At 40.6% G+C, this 12175-nt stretch overlaps 1 protein-coding gene across 12 annotated transcripts in view; it reads left to right on the top strand.

Annotated features, from left to right (window-relative positions):
* CadN (Cadherin-N) overlaps nt 1–12175 on the top strand; it is a 131288-nt gene that overhangs the window by 25572 nt on the left and 93541 nt on the right. For 11 of the 12 annotated variants that reach the window (NM_165231.3, NM_001032109.3, NM_001032107.3 and 8 more), the window contains exon 1: nt 423–830. The exons of the other annotated variant lie outside the window; for it this stretch is intronic. The gene's annotated coding sequence lies outside the window, so the exon portion shown is untranslated. Of the gene's footprint in view, nt 1–422; nt 831–12175 lie in introns of those variants that run through there. 12 annotated transcript variants of the gene reach the window in all.

The following is a 12175-nucleotide window of genomic DNA, read 5'->3' as shown; positions in this document are numbered from 1 at the left end:
TTCCTTGTGGAGAATGTTCCGCTGTTTTCCCTGCTCTCTGTTGGTTTTTCAACCATTTTCCCTCTCTGCTGTGAAATAACTTTCTCTCTCTCTCTCTCTGCGCCCACTCACTAAACAGGAGAATTTGTGCTCTCTGCAGAGCTGCTTTCACATGCTTTTTGGTGGTGGAAAACTCGGTTGGCCTAGACATCGCGCTCTGAGGACTTTTCCAATATGCTCTGAGCTCATTGTGTCGATTGAGTTGCTCGTGGAAGGACGACAACGACGGCGGTGTCTCCAGTCTTTTGAATATCGGTTCGGTCCGCGCCAAAGGATATACAGAGACACACACCAATATAGCACATAGCATAGCTACCGCCCACCACCCCTCGAATACATAGGCGCAGTGAAAAATTCTATACGTTTGCTGTGTCTGTGTGCGTGTCTCGCGTCGCGTGTTACAGTGCATGTGTGTGCGTGTGTGCGAAATGGGCACAGCGAAAATAATTTAAATAAATTTGGAAAAAAGCCCATTAAGAGAGCTAATACAAAATTCTTTACTTCCCCCCCATAAATCTGAATAAAAGGAAATTTAACAAAGGATATACAACAAATGCGAAAAGGAATAAAATATATATATAAGATATATCCAAGTGTGTGTGTGAGTGCATAAGTGTTGATGGAAACTAAAATCAAATAATACGTGAAACTAACCGGGTATTCAGTCCCGAAAGAGATTATTGTTGTAAAAACACAAGCACTCGATAAAATCAATAACTGGGATTAGAAGCTGACGTTTATAACGAAGCGTAACGGAAAAGGAATTTGGAAAATATCGCAAAGAACTTAAAGTAAGCAAAGGTCTACGAAAAGTTGTACATAAATTTATAGTTTTTATATAAGAAAATCTCGTGTCAAACAAGAAAGGAGAAATGAGTGAAAAATGTGTTGTCCGTAAATTTGTACGGAACTTATAGAAATTGCTGGATAACCACTTTTAATCATAAAGAGAAAGGCGATTGCAAACGAAAAAAAAAACTTTTTTTGTGGCGTTTTTTAAAGAATCCCTTTAGATTTTGGATTCATTGCTGAGCTGTGTGTGTGCTGGAGCAGTTGAGGTTAACACACCTTAGACATATACATACACGCCACCACACACACTCACAGCAGCACCACACCAATACAGAGAGAGAGGAGCCCCAGCCCGAGAAGCTCTTTTGCCCCTGTGCGTATGCAGCAGTTTCTTTTTGGCCCGAGCTCCCGCTCTGTTTTTTGGGGAGCATGAAAAATCGATTGAATCCTTGTTCCCCTCTCTCCGACGGAGCTACAATTATGTTCAGCCCCTTCTGCCCCCACAAAACGGAAAAAGGAAAACAGCGGCGGCCGCTTATCAGCAAAAATACGAACTCGTAGTACTCCAGCATAGTTTCCCAGTAGGAAAATTGGCAGGACTCTGCACAGTGAGTTTAGTATTTCGTCGGGGGGTTGGTTTTTCGCCGAGAGATGTGGAGAGAGTGTGAAAACTCTCTCTGGGCTTTGCAGATTTTCAGCCAGCTCTTCGGAAACTCTGAGAGAATCCAAGAGCGATTGCCGCCATGTGGACTGCACTTGTTCCTCGGCACTTTGCTTTCACTGCGAACTTCTTGCCGGTTTCCTGGTCTCTGCTTTCATGTTTGCTTTGTCGCGATGGGTAGGAAAAAAGTAACAAAGTGCGAATCAAAAGCATTAGAGACTCGGCGAACAGACATGAAATACTCTATCTGTCAGATGGTAAATGGTGTTAGGTGTTGGAAAAATAAAATATGCCTATAATAGTGAGATTCTCTTGTAAGAAACTAGATTTTTCCTTTAGAGAATATAATGGAATGGTATTCAATATTTTTCCGATTGTATTTATTGTTCCAATTGTTACAATAATTTTATTTTACTGCCAAATCCAACTTCAATCTCCCTTCAGCGAACCTTTCTCACATATTAAGTGCAAAATTGCCCACACTTGAGTATTTCCATTTTATTGAAAAAGATGAAAAACTAATAACTATAATTTGTCAGTCAATAATAGCAGCAATAATTTGCAGCAACAAGCAAACTATAATCTAGCAATTTGCGAGCAATAATGTAATCAGTAAATGGCGTCTACACTCTTGACGTTCCAACGGAAAGACCCAAGACCAAAAACTGAAAGCGGTCGAAGATGCTACACAATTCAGGAAAAATTAAATAACAGCAAAAAAAATAAATATGAGTATAAATCTACGTGCCGGTCGGGATAATAATAAAACACCGTCTGGTCAAAAGATATTTTGTGAGCAAAGTGTGGCAAAGGCGGTTCAACGGAATTATCGAACCGTGGACTAAAAGTTTAAATATTTATTTATTTATAAAAAAGTTATTGGTGTGCTTTTACTAAATATATTCTGCTTTTACATTTTTATGTTACTTCTCAGAAAAAATATATAAATATATATATATATTGAAAATATACAAAAGCGCATTCGAACGATTTTAGCCCACTGCTTGCCACTTTGCCATTGACGGCGTTGATGTTATCGCCTTGGTTCAGGCCAAAGGCAAAAAGTAAAAAAGTATCTGAAGACGCTGAGACGGCGACGTTGACTTTCGACTGTGGGAATTGTGAGAGGAGCAGCAAAAAGCTGCTTGCCACCTTAAAAGCCCCAGACAGGCAGCCCCGAAGAGTTGAGTTCTTGGCCAAGTCAATATAATTGACTTATCTGCGCTGCATTGTTCTTGCCTTTTGGGCCCGAGACGAGTCGTATTTTGTTGCTGCGATGCTATGTCTTTTGTAGTGGCTGTGGCTATATTGGCCCGAAGAGGTTGGCTCCCTTCTGCGGTTGGGCTTTTGAACATAATGAAGCTCGCTGGCCTCGTATTTGACTTATTGCGGTCGGAACGCGCCGCCGTCGAAGATTCATTGATCGATGGCGACGGCGGCGCGAGAAGCGAAAAGAGCACGTGAAATATTGGAGTCTTAGGTAGGTGGATATGGGATATTCGACGGGGGGGCCGCCTGGCTGGTCAATAACTATTGAGATTGATTGAGATTGCTTTGCGGTCAAATTGAAAGCAAAACAACGACTTCAGCTTATGCAAAGTAACAAAAAAGAGCATAAACAAAGCAAGTTCCAAGATTGGCAACTTCCTTTGCGTGGAACATTTTCAATTAATTTTTTTGCGTTCGTAAAGCACGTCCTCTGCAAAATTCAAGGTACACAACAATAATAATTTCCTTGATGCCCCATGTTTGCATTCTTTGAGTTGCAGCAAAGCGAATTGCTAAATTGAGAATTTCAAGCGCTCAATGAATTTGCATGCCTCGCATTCGTGTGTGGCAAATATTTAAACAATTTCCCATTTATTATATTTTTGTTGACGCTGCTCGAATTTTAATTTGAGGCTGTCTCCTTTGAGATGCTCCGCACAGGGGCTCAGTTAAGGGGATGGATGGTCAGACTTTGGTGTAGCTTTTGCCTTTATGAGGTAACTGAGTTTGAATTCTTCCGTTACCCGTTTCAAGTTACCTATGCATTCTTCCCATTTCGTTTTAATACGTATTACCCTGCATAGTTACTAAATAAACTTGAGAAACCATAGGTATTAGTTAATAAATTTAATATAAGTAAATACTTGTGTTAACCCTGACCAATTCCATCTGGTTTTTATGACCCTCTCGAAAGGCGCTACCTACGCCCCTGTGCAATAAATCTCCTACGGTTTGGGCTCTTCTTGCACTTATTTTTGCTGGTCCAGGCCAACGCCTTGTGGTCTCTTTGAGTCGGGGTGAAAACGAAATGAAATGAAATCTTTATGAATGAAATTTCTGCTTAATGCATTCGTCTCGTCCAGAACATGTGAGCAGCATGTGTGAGACTTATGATGATGACGATGACTGAGAGGCGGAGGAAGGGTCAAAACTTGGGCAGTCCGGTTGCCACTTGGAAATATTCCCTTTGCCCTCGCCAAATGTGCAGCATTCTGTGTGCCTGGGCCTCTTCTTCAATTGAGCCTTACTGTCTTCGTTTGAGTGGAATATGGGCAGAATATGTCATTTCTAATGGAATTTTCAGGCCACATTAAAAAAAAAATGCAAACAACTTCCGACCGAGGGAAAATTTGTTTAAATGCAAGCGAAGGCTTCGCATAAAAGAGTAGCAACCCCGGTTTCCCTTCTGGCTCTTGTTGCTCATATTTTCCGCTGCATTCCGTTGCTAATTGAGGACAATTAAAATTTATTAGCTGGCAACAGCAATTAAATGCAGACACCCAGAGGGCCAGCGAGTAATTTTAAAATGTTGTATCAAATATATAAAAAAAACTGTAATAATACGCAACGAACAAGGAGAATTATGCGTAAAGTAAAGTTCCGTTTCATGTTTCTGAATATTTATGGGATCAATTGTGTTTGCTCAAGTGTAGTTAAGTTATATTTGCTAAGATTCTTTTGTTCAGGTTTTGGATTTTATCCCCCGACTGACGAGAGCAAAGAATGCAAAAATCTGCAAATAATAAGAATACATATCTCTTCCCCTTTCCCCGCCATAACTCGAACAAATAACCTATCTGTCAGATATCAAGTATCTGGCCTACTCTGCCATCCTTCAACTCTCTGAGGACTAAGCTTATAACTCTAATAAGCTTATACCAACTCGTATTCTGAATAATTGCATTTGCTCCGGAACTGTGACGCGGGCGAAGCAACCAGCGGGGTCAGAACAACCACCCCCACTCCATCCATCCCAACCCACTTGACAATCAATCAATCTTAAGTGGAGAGCTGCAGAGAGATCTCTGTATAGTACGGAAAATATTGAGGGGGCATTAGATGCTAATCTGCATACTGTGTCAAATGCGATGTCGGGTTGCATTGGGTTAGTTTATTTTTTGCCAAGTGGCACTTGCAACAAATTGGAGATGAAGCCACAGCTGCGGGTGGCAGTTGAAAAGAAATCCATGGAAGGGGTTGCATTTAACCAAAAACTGGGAAGAGCTCCTAAATCTTCTCTGGCAACTTTTTGCCGCACTGCAGCGGCGGCAGCAAAAACAATGGAAAATCAATAGGAATTGCAACCCCGAGCAGGAATCATATACAGTCTGTGATCCGATGTCTCGGGTCGGGTGATTGCCCTCTTTGCCGGTTGCTGCGGTTCTTCTCCGTCCGCTGAATGAGTCCCCAACCCCCCTCTTGTTTTCCTCCCCTGCGGCCATCCACTTCCTCCTTTGACAACAGTTCCGGCATCGTTTGCGAGTGTGTTAGTGTATGCGTGTGTGAGTGCGAGTGTGTGTGCCTGGGATATTTATGTGTGTGCGCTCGCGCATCGTATCCTTTTTATTGCACAAAGCATGAGCGCACTCAAAAAAGATTCTTTACTAATTATGTTCATAAATTTATCAGTAAACAAATTAAGTTCCTTTCGAAAGTGTAGTAAATACAACTAATAATAAGAGAATGGAAGTATTTCAGAAGAGTCTTCTCAAGATAAGTTCTATCAAGATAAAGTAAGTCTATCTCACAGATACAAATTCTCTTCAAACGTAATGTTCTTATAGTTTTTATAGAAATATAATAACATACTTTTCTCTAAGTGCATGAGCGGAATAGAACAGACTTTCCGGGGGTGGGCAGCTGAGGGTGGTGACGACAAATGGCAAAAAAAAAAAAATGTGGAAACGGAGTGGCGTGTGCGGCAATACTTGTGACAAATCTGCAGGAATACAAAAAATGCAGATGTGTGCGAACGAGGGGTGATCCACACTTCACATGCAGAAACCAGGGGAACTCACATGCTAGACTGGGCGCTATAAAAATGTAAAATTTATTCGGGGCAGCCGCAGCAGCAGCGACAAAAGGAGAGAATAAGACGATATGCGACAGCAACAACGTGACTGCGCACAAATACGTGAAGGAACAAAGGGAAAGGATGGAGAAAGGGAAAAGATATAGATTGGAGTTGTGGAAAGCACCAGACAACGGAAATCGATGGACAGCTCGGGATAGGTGAAAAACGTTTGGGCTTATCTCTACAATCAAAAACTATAAGCTCTTAAAAATACACTTCATTGTTAAAAAAAATATAAAACTATGTATTGAAAATTCGAGAGTATAGTTGATCAGCAGGAACAGATTTTTTGTCCCGAGTATACGAAATTATCATTTCTTTGACTGAAATCGAAAAACAGTTTGGGAGAGGGATAATTGTTTAGGTCAATCTCTGCGTCCGTTCAGTAATGTTAATGCTAAAAAAATGGCTCAGAACATTTCGAAAATATATTAAAAAATTCAATATTTATGGGTAATTCATAGTAATTTAGATTGAATATATAAAGATCCCCGAGTAAACGCAAACATCATATTTTAAAGTATTAAAGCGCACACAATGAATTGGGCATTGTAATTTATTCGTTTGACATGCCAACTTTTTATAATTTTTTCATATTTCATGATAGTTTACGCGCTGACTGAAACAACATTGCTTTTTGCAACGTAGGCTGTTTATTTTAAATTTTCCCCTTGGACACACCTTTTCAATCGATAACCACATAATCCTCTCCTCGCATATTCCCTGGGGCGTTTTTCTCGCATCAGATATTTATTTAGGTGTTCCAATTGCCGTATTTATTCCCACTTGGGACGCTTTAAAACATTTACACCACGCTCTTATTGTTTTAGCGGATTGGAAACGCTTTCCAATTAATTCCCGTCCCCATTTGCCCATTTGCCCATTTGCCCATTTATGCCCCGGATTGTGTCTCAATTTAATTAGTGTTCGAGGTTGTTGGGCTTTGGAATGTGGCACACACACACATCGCGCAGGCGATTCCATAAAATAAACGACAATTATACACGGGTGCGAATCCGTGCGACAGGAAAGCAATGCAAATATTTAACCTTGATGCTATATTCTGCATACTTTTAAATACACACACATCTGCAACCACCCCATGTTGCAAAAAGAAAATCTAGAAGTGAGTTTAATATTGCCACCAAAAAATGTAGATATCTTAAGTAGAAAAGCATCAATTAACCTTTTATTTCCAATTTCCTATTAATGTTTTGAAAATCATGAAATATAGTTGTAATAATGTTGTAAACATATTCATTATGCGATTGGTAATTCGCTCAGTGATCGGCCAAGTTGAACGTCCTCTCACTTATGACGGTCACTGTACCGACGCTCCCCTCACCTTTGCATTGATTTTGTTTCATTTTCCCCCCTCATCGATTGCATTTTACGTTTCACATTGTTTGTTTTGTATTTCGCTGGGTTTTGTTTTCCTTTTTGCAACTCTAGCTTCTATTTGTTTTTGGTTTAATTCAATTTTAGTGCATTGCACTTTTTGCGCTGGCGATGACGCCGGAAGTGCAGCGGAAGGTGATGAATGTGTTGGCCGGCGGGGTGGGGACTTCACTGTGGAGGTGCGGTACTTCCCCTTTTTAGTCAGACTGTCATGGTTTTGTAGATTTTGCAGTTGGCATTGTGCCAGCCAACAGTTCTTCTTGTTGCTCGAGCGTGTTTCAGTTGCTTCCTTACTCATAAGTTTTTGGCACATTTCATGCTTAATTCATTTCCATTGTTGAACATTACTCGGTGGCTGAAATATTTCCGAAAGCCTGTTTGCGAACTTGAACAGGAAAAGTTGCGGATAGGTGTACTAAAAGTTCGGTACACAAATCGGATTGAAACATGCATCAGTGTTTAAAATGCTTCTATCAGGCAGGCTGCAAAAATGTTATTTGCTGTGTTGGTTTATGCAACTCTAAAAATGTACTTCAGAGCTTTAAATTCTGAAAATTCTGATAGGGTATTAACTTGGCTAACTATTGAGGCCGTATCCATTGCATGCAGAGCGCTACATTAATTTAACCACACGAAATTGCTTAATCGCCTTTTCGAAATAAAAGTAATCAACAATTGCCGGTCTGAAGACCTGCAAATCCACATCCCCCTCCCTCGTTTTTGCCCATTTAATGGCACATCGAAGAATTCGCTTTGTGCACGCAAAATATTCCTCGCAGCCACAGAAAGCCAGACAAAAGTCTGGAAATTTAATTAAGGCGTTACCTCTATTCAACACCTTCCAGGCGTTCGTTTGCAGGAGGGCGCATAAAAAGTTAATTTCTCCCCAGTGGATTCCTGGAACAAAGACCAGGGCTACCTTCTACCTCTTCCTTGCAGGCAGAAACTGCAGGTCCTACATTTAATTTCTTAAAAGCTTCGGCAATATTCGAAACGATGCGAAGGCAAAGGCACTTTTGATCGACTAAAATTGTTATTACACGACAGAAAGGCGGACAAGCGAAATTTTCTTATGCCTTTGGGGTGCCAGCTAATGACATTATAATGGCCAATTGTTCTGGTCGGCGTAGCAAACTATTGTAAATACGGGAAAATTCGATTTGTTTTCTTTGGGAATTTGGTTTTGCTGCGGTCGCCGGCTATTGGGCCTGCTAATTATCTGATGTTATTATTTGTCTTCGATTAGCCAGTACTTAAAAATGAATCATTTCTTATCCATATTTAAGTAAGTATTTTATAAAATATATTTTAGAATGTTAGTTTGTAAGCTTTCAAGTTTTTTGCCAGTGCAAGCACTTTAGCTATGATTATCCAACATCTTAAGCTTGCCACGCATCGCAGCTATCATCATTTGAGCCCAGCCCATTCCCACCCTTTCCCTCTGACGGACGTTTTGTGATCAGCTACCTGAGTTATCATTATCGCTAATTCCAGTTAGCAGCGCAGCTGACCAACCAGTCTTGAGGTCTGTGGTCTGGTGTCTTGAGTTCTCGAGGAGGCGTGTTACCAAGGCATGCCCATGTGTTAACACATAATTTGTTGCCAGACATCGGAGGAGGAGTATCAGGTTGCTCTTAACTGGAGTGTGAGCACACCTTCCTTCACTCCTGCATTTTTCCAGTTTTTCCTTCTTACCTGGCTACCGTTTGTTTGCGCTTCTTGCGAGCGGTCTTCTTGTGATATGCAAATATTCGGATCGCATGCAAACGTCTTTTGGCGCATGGCAAAAAAAAAAAAAAGAGAGGAGAGGTTTAAGAAAACCAACATACGCCAGAGACGAGTGCGTAATGACTTTATTTATGACTCGGTCTGAGACAATAGCCTGCGGACCAGATACCGCAGCGAATGTGATATTTGCATGCCGAAGTCATTTTCCGCTCGCCGGTCTTCTTGCGAAAGTGTTGACAGGCCATAAATACTCGCAGGACTCTCTGCGATATAATGAGTTTCGGTCGATTTCACGGGAATTTTCATCTTTTTGATTACGCTCGTATGGGATATTTTTCGGCTTGGCCTTAATTTAAATAGCAAAACAACCGATCGCCGGTCCAATTAATCATTGTCTGCTCAATTTTTCATTGTCACCCAAAAAGGGGAGAAGGGTCTCTTATGCGGATGACAATTTTTGGTTGGCGTTCCCATTCGTTTTCCCCTGCCGGAATGGCCTATTTCATATTTGATGAAGCACTTTGCTCGCTCCTGTCCTGTCATCCATTCAGTTGCCGTAGCCGGATACATTAAGAGGAGGGACAAACCTGATTTTCGACCCTCCTCGACGGTCCTGAAAATCGGAAGTGTGTTCGTTCACCCCTCTGTCTTTGATTCTATTCGCATTCCAAATTCTACCTGGCAGGGCAGATTTGTTGGCCATTGTTGTGTGTCGAGTGCCACGCGCTTTGGTGCCACAATAATACAAAAAAATTCAACTCAAACCGAATATGTCTCGTCGCCTTTGATAAAGTGGACTTGCACATGAGGACTTTGGAACGAGCCCTTCATCATGTTCTGTTTAGAACTGGCTTTTGTTTAGAACCCCGTTTAGTTTTTCATTTGCCTAATGTTCTGGGGGTTGCCCGCAGTTCGTGGTAAAAAAAAATGTATAATTTCATATTTTTTGGAGTTTAGGATCACCGTTTTTTGACCATGATTAGGGAAACGAGTTGTTAATGGTAATAATATTCTGGGAAATATGAGGGCAGTTTTAAATAACGGACGAGACTGGGTAAACTCTCACTTCAATTTTCCCTATTCCAAATACTTTCTCCTTTAATTCATTACATGTATTGGCCATTAAAAATCATTTAATACCCATTATTTGACCGAAGCATTTCGAGCAGCTCAACTCATAATGTGCGTCACGTTAATGCTCAAAACAAACAGCCCACCAAAATGACTTTTTGGTAATAAAACAGAGTGGAAAGCGTCAAAGAAATCATCAGATCCAATACGACGGTCACTTTTGTTTGTGCGGGTGAGGAGTGGGCAAATAAAATATGAAAATGTGAATTTTAATTGCATGCCATTGGGTAATATGCAAAGGAGAAATCAATAAACCATTCCAGTGACAAAGAGCCAGAAAAAGACCACGACAAATATATATATGGTAGACAATTAAAGCTTCGTTAGCCAACATTTGGTTGGCATTCAATCCAGGAAATTTTAGGACGGCCTCAATAGTGGGTAATTTATTCAGCTGCGCTGATCTTTTACGAGCTTCGCTACTGAAACTTGTTAAAAACTGCTGCCAGCAGTTAAAAATCTAATAAACAATAAACCGGCAACGCCTTGAGCTTGAATACATTTCTGGGCTGACTCCTCGAAGATACATATTCACACTCAAGTTCTTTTCGGGTTAACACACGGCAGGTGGTCTCCTAGCATTGATATTTAATCGATTTTAAATGAGTTTAATGTGGGGAAAGCCCAATGTGATGCTCTGTGGGGGCGTGTCCCAACATTCTGTGAAATGCTATCACTGCTTGCTGAAAAGTAAGCCAGATTGATTTCACTTTAACTAAACTTTATGTCAAACTGAAAGATACATTTCCATCAACCTAAATATCATTGTAGCTTCCCAATTCGTATGCATTTCATTTACTTTTTCTCCTGCGTGCCCTTTGGCTGCCATGACGCATCAATCAATCCAATGGTTGAATATATAAATATAAAACACACGGAATTCCAGCATCAAATATTCATTTATGCCGAAATGTAGAGCTATGCATAGGGACGTTTTATTCACCATATTGTATCGCATTTTATCTTCGCTTTTAATTAAGTGGCACTATGAAAAATAAAAAGACGAAGCCAACCTTTTTGAAGAGACAAAAACAGAACTGTGTTTTGATTAATCGCAGACTGGGTCATTTTAAATGAATTTTAACACGCAGAAAAGCTGCCGCCAATGGAATTAGGAAAGGCCAAGAAATGATTCAGTTGGAAGCCTAGTAGAAAATCGTTTATTTTTTTTGCCATACAAATTGTAAATGATTTATTTGGCTTATATCTCGGAGCTTGTTACCCCCGAAACTATGGGTTTATTAGCGGCAGAAGCAAGTTATGCAAATGCACACAGCTCCTATAATTTGTTTGGTAGTCAGCTTCGTCAACTGATTAGCAGATCTCACAGATAGTCAGCCTATAGTTTTCGTTTTATTATCTGAATCGGCTGCCGGCGACATTTTCATAGCTAATTGCAATTAAGATGCCGAAAGAAAGATAAGCGAAAGAGGTGAGAATTATACATATGTGACTCGGGTTTTGGGGCCGATTAAAATTAGTAAGAGCCTCTGTTCCATTTCGAATAAATCAGGCGGAAATCGATACATGAATTTCTTACCATTTCGAATGGTATGCTTTTCGCAAACAATGGTATTTTTCATTTCAACAGTAATAATATAATTCGAGCAGTGTTACACACGTGTAGCTTCATTTTTCATTAGTCATTAGGAGTCACCCATGCAATCATTTGTCATCGAATTCCGGTCACACCCAATAATAAGTCAGGCTAGTTATAAGATCATTAGCAATCTATGTATAGCCCCCACTCCTTGTCAACCCGACAATTGTTAGACCAGAAATCCTCCTCGTTGATAGGAACGCGTAAAAAGCAAATAAAACAATTGTCAACACATTCGGGATGAACAGCAATCGGTCCAATAAAGTCAGTGGCGCCTGCGCAGCTGTTGGAAAAATTGTTAAATGGGAAAGAACCTTTTTCCGACTTACCCAACTTTAGGTAGCGAAATTACAGGGTGCGTGCCATTGTCGGATTAAGGGAACAGGGTCGACGGTATGGCGTGTTGCACACGGGGTAATTAAAATAATTTTCTCAATGAAATTGAAGTTTTCAAGGCCAGCCATGTGTGGCACATATTTTGGGG

This window comes from Drosophila melanogaster, chromosome 2L, assembly GCF_000001215.4.
Source record: "Drosophila melanogaster chromosome 2L".
NCBI classification, from domain to species: domain Eukaryota; kingdom Metazoa; phylum Arthropoda; class Insecta; order Diptera; family Drosophilidae; genus Drosophila; species Drosophila melanogaster.
The sequence above is the reverse complement of the archived record's forward strand: the minus strand, read 5'-3'. Positions and strand labels throughout refer to the sequence as shown.